Here is a 7,648-nt window from a genome sequence, read left to right on the forward strand (position 1 = left end):
ACCAATACAATATAAATATATCGGGTGGCCAAAAACTAACTGAATAAACTTTAAAACTGCATTACTAAGTAACCATTCCACAGAATAGTAAGATGTTTTAACTAAATGAACACTGGTTCCGCATAAATCGAACAAATTTCAGCTGCATAACTTAACGGGCCATCCGATATACATTTTTAGTTGGGATTCTGACCTTTAACGATGATTTGTGTCATTTGATAATATGACCGCATAAATTTTCAAGGCCAGCTGTACATAGCTCAATTTAACATAAAAAAAAAGCACAACCTCGTTTATATCTGGTTTACATTAAGATGTTTATATTTTGTTATAATCGAACTTATTTTCTATCAGAAACTTGTTCGCTAAATTCAAAATTTGCTGACACAGGTGTGGGGAAGGGGAGGAGGGGGTGGGGGTATAGAAACCCATAATCTCTCGCTAACACTAAAACCTTATAAAGATGGCTCCCCCAAAAAAGCACATTTCCTTTATACGCCCAGCGGTTTGGTCCAATTTCTCATAAACCATCAGATGGTCTTCGGAAAAAGACTATTCATTTGCCCTTCTCTTATAAACAGATTTTTAATAAATAAACTTTCTATTACCGGTATTTACTTTTATGTGAGAGCGTGTGGGTCAAAAGATATTCCTTTTAGTTGGTGCAGTAAGGTTACGTGCACGGAAATCTGTAAGCCTTTAGTAAAACGGGGTGTTAGCGAGGGATGGTTGAGAACAGAATGATATTGGGTATCACAGAACATCTTTGGCATTAAATCAGGATTTTTTTCGTACATAAATTCTCTAAGTTATCTACAGTTGTGTTATATAATTTATATACGCCAACTAAACTGCTGCATATTCCGTCCATTCTCAAATTCGTGTTCATGTAAACCTATATCGTAGAATGTATTTTAATCTGTTTAATATTTCGTGATTTACATTATATTTAACATTAACATGGTGTTGTTTTTCGTTTAGTACCAGGGGCGTGTCAAGGAATTTGAGGGGGGTCGGCGTTAGATTTGAGGGATTACCCAATAATTTCATAAAAATCTGAAGCTCTGGGACAATATTTCTACTCATTTAGGTGCGAACATATTTAGGATTAGAGTGAGGCAGGGTCAAAACGGTGGCATTGCTTCGCACGTTAATTCAATGAATGAAGGACAAAAATATTGTCCGGGTCCGCGAACACAGGATTGTCAGGGTTCCCCTGACCCTCCCTCTAGACACGCACCTGAGTACTACTTGGCACTGTGCTATTAATATTTTATGAATATTATTTTTATTGTTTGATTACAAAATCAGTAATTAAATATCTGTTGTACAAAATAGTGTCTTTAAAATTGCAGTGCTATGTCTACCTCTAATACTTGACTTTGTTCTACAGCTTTTGTTATAATAGATAAGACATGTAGACATATTGGGTCGTAATATACATAGATTGTGTGAGGAAGAGGCAAAACCTAGAAGATAACCCCAGTTAATGAGTATCGTATTTGGCCCCAGTTCTCCATAGATTTCTCAATTGGCTTTAATGATGATTCACGTCTCTTTGACCAGCTTTAAACTTTCCCAAAATTTTGTTGTGTTGAACGCTTTCCACCACAGATGAAGAAACATGAGTAAACCTCTTGGTCAAACTATCTGCCTTAAATTTCAACGCAATCAACCTCTTAACTGTGTTATCTTTCCTCTCATAAATCATGAATACTCACTAAAACCTTGCAGAATGTAATTTCAAATCACCTAAAAGTCAGCAAAATCGATATACGAAAGGTGACCAGGGCAGAGAAAATGAAATAAATAAAAGGATGTCTCGTGTTTACTCTAAGAGTGGAATTCATGTTGGTATGTATCTTATATTAAAATTACCTTTTTTATGTTGCACCGAGCTACCACATGCTTATGATTACAATTTGTACATTGAGATTATGTATTATGTTATGTCTGAACAAAGAACGCCCTCGAAGGCGGAACCGTTCTGGAGCTTAGACGAAACGAATAATAAAAAGATCAGTATTGTCTTTTAATATCCGTCCATGTGTCGCAATATTTCACTTGTTTGTATTTTATCTTATTCGTGTTGTATTTTACTAAATAAATATAAATTCACCCATGTTTCGCTTTTCTTTCTTACACATTCTAATTAGATTTAAGAAAAGTGCTTGCCAATAGTTTTCGTTGCCCCCGACCCCGAAAAAAATTAGTTGATGGCACAATAAGTGCAATCGGTCGCAAAATTATGCATCAGCGACAAAATAAATTAATAAGACTAACAAAATTGAAGGGAACATTCGAAATACTTAAAGGATCTAAGTCTCTAACTCAATATTTTCCATAATATTCGAAATTAAAATTCAAAATTGATCAATATTTCAATCAATATTGATGTTGTTGTCTTGTCGTGAAACTATAGGATCCTAATATCCAATATTTAAGACATAATTAACATTTTATAATCAGCACGACGGCGCCGTTACAGAGCGTGACCAAAATTAATCCTTCCGACGAAGGCGCAGATATGGATTTGTCGGCTTCCGTTTGAAGAGAGGCATGTTGTTAACAGGACCCAATGAACGGTGTTAAAGATTTTATGAATTTATGTTCACTCTGAATTGTATTCACCAATTGGCAACTAATGTTTAAAATCATCAAATCATCCAAGTTTTCAATATGAATCTTAATCACCAATTGGCAACTAATATAAACTTCGAGAATTTTGTTAAGGATTTATTCTGCTTCCATTTAATACAATTGAAAATGTTATTTAGTCTTTGTGTGTATGAAAGATGGGAAACGGAGTAGAACCTAATTACAAAAAAGTATACTAATGTTTAGATATGGCGGCCATTTAGAGCAGAGGTCTATTCTCGAAATATGAAGTAGATGGATCTCTGTGTGCAGAATGACTACCCCCCCCCACCCACCCACCTTGACAATATCTTTTGTTGGAAAACGTATCGATTCACTGAAATATATCGGGCAATTTCCCTTTCAATTAGAAATCGATCTAAAGAAACGCCAGTAGGACTACGTTAAAATTAAAATTTACAGATTGTAAATTGATTATAGGTCTATTGGTGAACATCTTTTTCCCTGTCGTTCGCACTATTTTTTTATGAAGGCCCATTAGTTCTAAACAGAAAAAAAATATATTAATTCGTTTGAACGAATTAGTATCTCGTTTGAACAAATACTTAGTCATATTTATGTGTTATTTATGAAATATTTTCCACGTTACGGGCGCCTGTGATAAATAGATTGAACATGCGTTATGCAAGAGTTAAATCTGCCTATTGCAGGTCTTTCTTTAAATCCGAAATGTTAAATAAACTATTAATTAGACATTTATTAACAAAACAAGAGTACAAGACCATAACCAACTCTCGATGGCATCGGATACTCGAGGTTTTTATCTAGATTAGAACGGTTCACCATTTTTAACATAAAAATTTTAATACCATAATCAACTCTCAGTGCCGTCTTATGTGTCCGGTTTTCTTTGGATTTGAATCCGATCTGCTTGTTCAATGTCTGTTGGTGATAAAACGCAAAAATGGATAATCGAGACTTTGTTAATTATCATGACAGCGGTAACGATGAAAATCGATGGTCTCCTCGGCTTAGTGTGAAGCAATTTGACTGATATTTTCAGCATAATCCATTTACATCATCTAGTTTTTATCTATTATAGTGAGAACTGTCAGCTCTTTATCCGATCTTCCATAATGTATCTTTAACAAAATATTTATTACAGAAAATGGTACCATAGGGTGGGAAATAGCATGCAAGAATATACAGAGTTTCTACATATCCATATATTTTAATAACCACAATAGTATCATACAAATTTTCAACTGGTAAATTTATGTATTATCACATTTTTAATTATGATGACTAATCCCCCACCCTTAGTCCACTCCCTTGCAAAAGCGAAAGCCGTATAATTTGTGATCCCAGTCTCTTCGTGTACATAAATCCAACACGCGCATAACATTATCACTATCTCGTTTGAACGAATTAATTACCTCGTTTGAACGAATTAATTATCTTGTTTGTACGAAGTAATTATCTCGTTTGAACGAATTAAGATTTCGATTGTATAGAAGCGTGGAAGGGACATGCATAAATTGTGATTCTAACAGGTGTTTAACTAAAAATGTTGTGATTTAATACGTTGATTCTTTACTATATCTTTACTTATTCGTTCAAACGGATAAAAAAAAATTTCTTTGGCACTAATGGGACCCTGTGGTTTTCTCAGATCTTTCCTAGATATTTTATTTTAAAAAAAACATATTACAGCGTGATACTTATTTAAGGTTCTCGATGAGAAAATATAGCAAGTCCATTAATTTCAAATAAAACGACTTGCTTTATGAAATAGATTTGATCACTTTCAATAAGTACAGTCATACAAAACAAACAAATTTAATGTGCCAATAAAATTTATCGGTATGCATACAAATAAATATGATGGTATCCATGGTTTCTCATAACATTAAATGTGTTGATGTCAATGTTCTATTTAACCAACAATCGAACATTAAATCCGATAATAACAACACAAATACGGAATTATCGAAACTATACTCAAAATCCATTGAGATCGAAATTATCATTCAAATTAAAACTAGTTGTTTTTTTCCGTTTCCGTAATTGATCACGTCATTAACATCTTACGCAAGAAAAGCGCCGTATGTTGGTGTGTATTATCATTTTAACGCCAAATACACCATTAATGATATTATGGAAAGGTTGATTTAATTTTTTAAAAAAGTTCTTGCATATAAAAATGTCACTTTAAATACTGCCAAGCGCGATATGGGCCACAACCAAAGCTGTACCCTTGGCTTTGATTAGACTGCCAATCATATGGCTGGATAATCAACGCGTTTCAAAAGATTTCGCGGAATTTTCTGTATTACACCTAATGGTATTTTTTCGCCCGATAAAGCCAGTTTTTAAAATCGCTTCAAAAAATCGCCCGTGTGCCCGTTTACGGCGACGACGATTCTGTTCGCCGAAGCATTCGCCCGACGGATCGCCCGTATCTAGCATGTTAGATATTTTCGGCCGAATATTTACACCGGCGATTGATTCGCCGGCATATCCGCTCGTCTGCCCGTGTCCAGCGTATATTGTCGAGCGAACCTTTTTCATAAGCTAATTGGGGACTTCATTGATATCACATGATCTCAAAATGACGAAAGAACAACTGGTGAGTCTTTGGTAAGAATGACCTTGCCTGTCTGACGTCACGGTTCCAGAGTTTTAGAAGCAAATAAAGGTAAGCGTTTTTTCCATCCACTGGAGCCAGGTGTTATGACGTCATATGTGGATTGTGGGTTAGGATAAGGGTTAGGAATGAGTTAGGGTTAGGGCTAGCCCTGTCTACATCTCGAGACTCTGACGAAATCTGCAGGTCACAGCCCTTACCCAAACCCTTATCCTAACCCACAATCCACATATGACGTCATAACACCTGGCTCCAGTGGATAAAAAAAAAACGCTTACCGCAAATAAATATCAGCTACCACAGCAAGCTTCCGTTTTAGGCGATTCGTCATTTTGTACACGTCACGCGATCGACGTAGTTTACTCGCAGGGTGGCGTAGGCTTAGAGACGATCGCTAGGTGTGCCCGATCGTGATCGGCCGTATAAAATCGCTGGCGAAATATCAATCGCCGCGATCAGACGAAAAAATACACTCGTCGGGTTTTGATTGGTTGATTGTTCTTGGGTCCACCAATCAAAGCCTGCAAATTTCTGAATGCGCTTTACATTAAGACGAGGTGGTGTAAATGGTCGAAAAACAAGAAAGAAACGAAATATTGGTATACTTTTAATCTAGTGGTTCTCAACCTTCTTTTGCCAACGGCACACCTTGGGACACACGAAAAAAAATAGAAGCACACCTTGCTAAATATATGAAAAATATTTTAATTTTGCAAAATAGAAACATGGCAAGTTATAGACGGCATACAACCGTTGACACAGACTGTTCATAGACACATAGAATGACCCAAACTAAATAAAGAAAAACACAGCTATGAACTTATTTTATTGGCTTCTTTAGTGAGAAATTTTCTTAGTGTGCCGTTCAAAATTTCGGGGCACACTTAGGAAGATCTCCCTGCACACCTGTGTTCTGCGGCACACTGGTTGAGAATCACTGGTTTAATCAGACAGCGAATATAGAATCACGCTCTCAATTTTCTTTGAAAATAACGGTATGGTACTGGGACTCATTATTCAACATGCATTATGCAAGAGGTAAATCTGCTTATTGCAGGTCTTTCTTTAAGCCTGAAATGTTATATAAACTATTAATTAGACATTTATTAACATGAAAAGACCATAATCAACAGTCGATGCCATCTTATCTGTCCGATTTTTACTGGATTTGAATCCGATCTGCTGTTCAACGTCCGTTGATGATTAATGGATAATCGAGACTTCGTTAATTATCTTGACAGCGGTAACAATGACAATCGAGGCTACATGGTTTTATAATAAGGTTTTCTCGGCTTAGAGTGAAGCAATTTGACTGAAATTTTAAACATATTCACTTTACATCATCTAGTTTTTAACTAGTGAGAACTACCAGCTCTTTATATCTAATCTTCCATAATGTATCTTTAATAACTCCTAATAACTCATTCTGTCACATCTATCATAATGTAAGTTATTCTTCAGGATATAAACATACATTTTAAGTTTCGTAAAAATGGATAAGAATTGTGTTTTGTGTTCTGTAAAGTATCCGCAAACAGGAGCGGCGACATAATGCGTCCATATGAAAATGTTGGCGTTAAAAAGTACTGAATTTATTCCATCAAGGAATTACTATTATTACGTGTGTCACATTAAATTTCTAATATTGGAAATAGCCAATTAATGATTTTCTTTTTAATTTACACATCTTGACAGCTTTAGACATAAAACGTTATCAGCTATACAAAAGATGGGTAGAGGACATCACGAATATGGTTTTATCCGCTGTGGTAATCAATATTGGCAAGTTGTTACAATTAATGACATATCAGAAATCCATTCACCTGGTTAATTCCGGGTCAATCAATGGCTGTGTTGTGTTTAAAACAGTATAAGTCATTATTCTTTTCTTAAATGAATATTACAACTATGATTAATTCTAGCATAGGCCATTATCTTGATTTACTTTAAACTTTATATTGGTACCAGTGCTTATTACTATTGCGGAAATTCGAAATAAAGTGAGATTAACGTCCTCCTGTTCTGCACCGACTGGGCTTATGAAGACGGGCATTTATGCCGCCAGAGCGCTATGAGGGAAATTTTGAGAGGACAGCGGAACTACGGTCTATTTTTATTTCAAATTCCATCTACCAAGGGTTATATTACGTGTACGCCAATGTGGACACGGGGCCTTGGTTTTTCGCCCCATCCGAACGACTATACTTTGTCCATGCCCGAACCACTGTCATGGGGCTACCACGCCGGAAAATAGATGAATTTTCTCGGCCAACACCTGGAAATTCGAACACGGGTAAACATTCCGGAGTTAGATTATCCCTATAGCCTATTCTTAGGGTCACCATCCATTAAAGCAAAAGCATTTATTCCAGCTTTATTTATAGAGTGCCTTTACATGGAGAA

The sequence above is a fragment of the Patella vulgata genome, chromosome 6 (genome assembly GCF_932274485.2).
Source record: "Patella vulgata chromosome 6, xgPatVulg1.2, whole genome shotgun sequence".
Classification (NCBI taxonomy): domain Eukaryota; kingdom Metazoa; phylum Mollusca; class Gastropoda; family Patellidae; genus Patella; species Patella vulgata.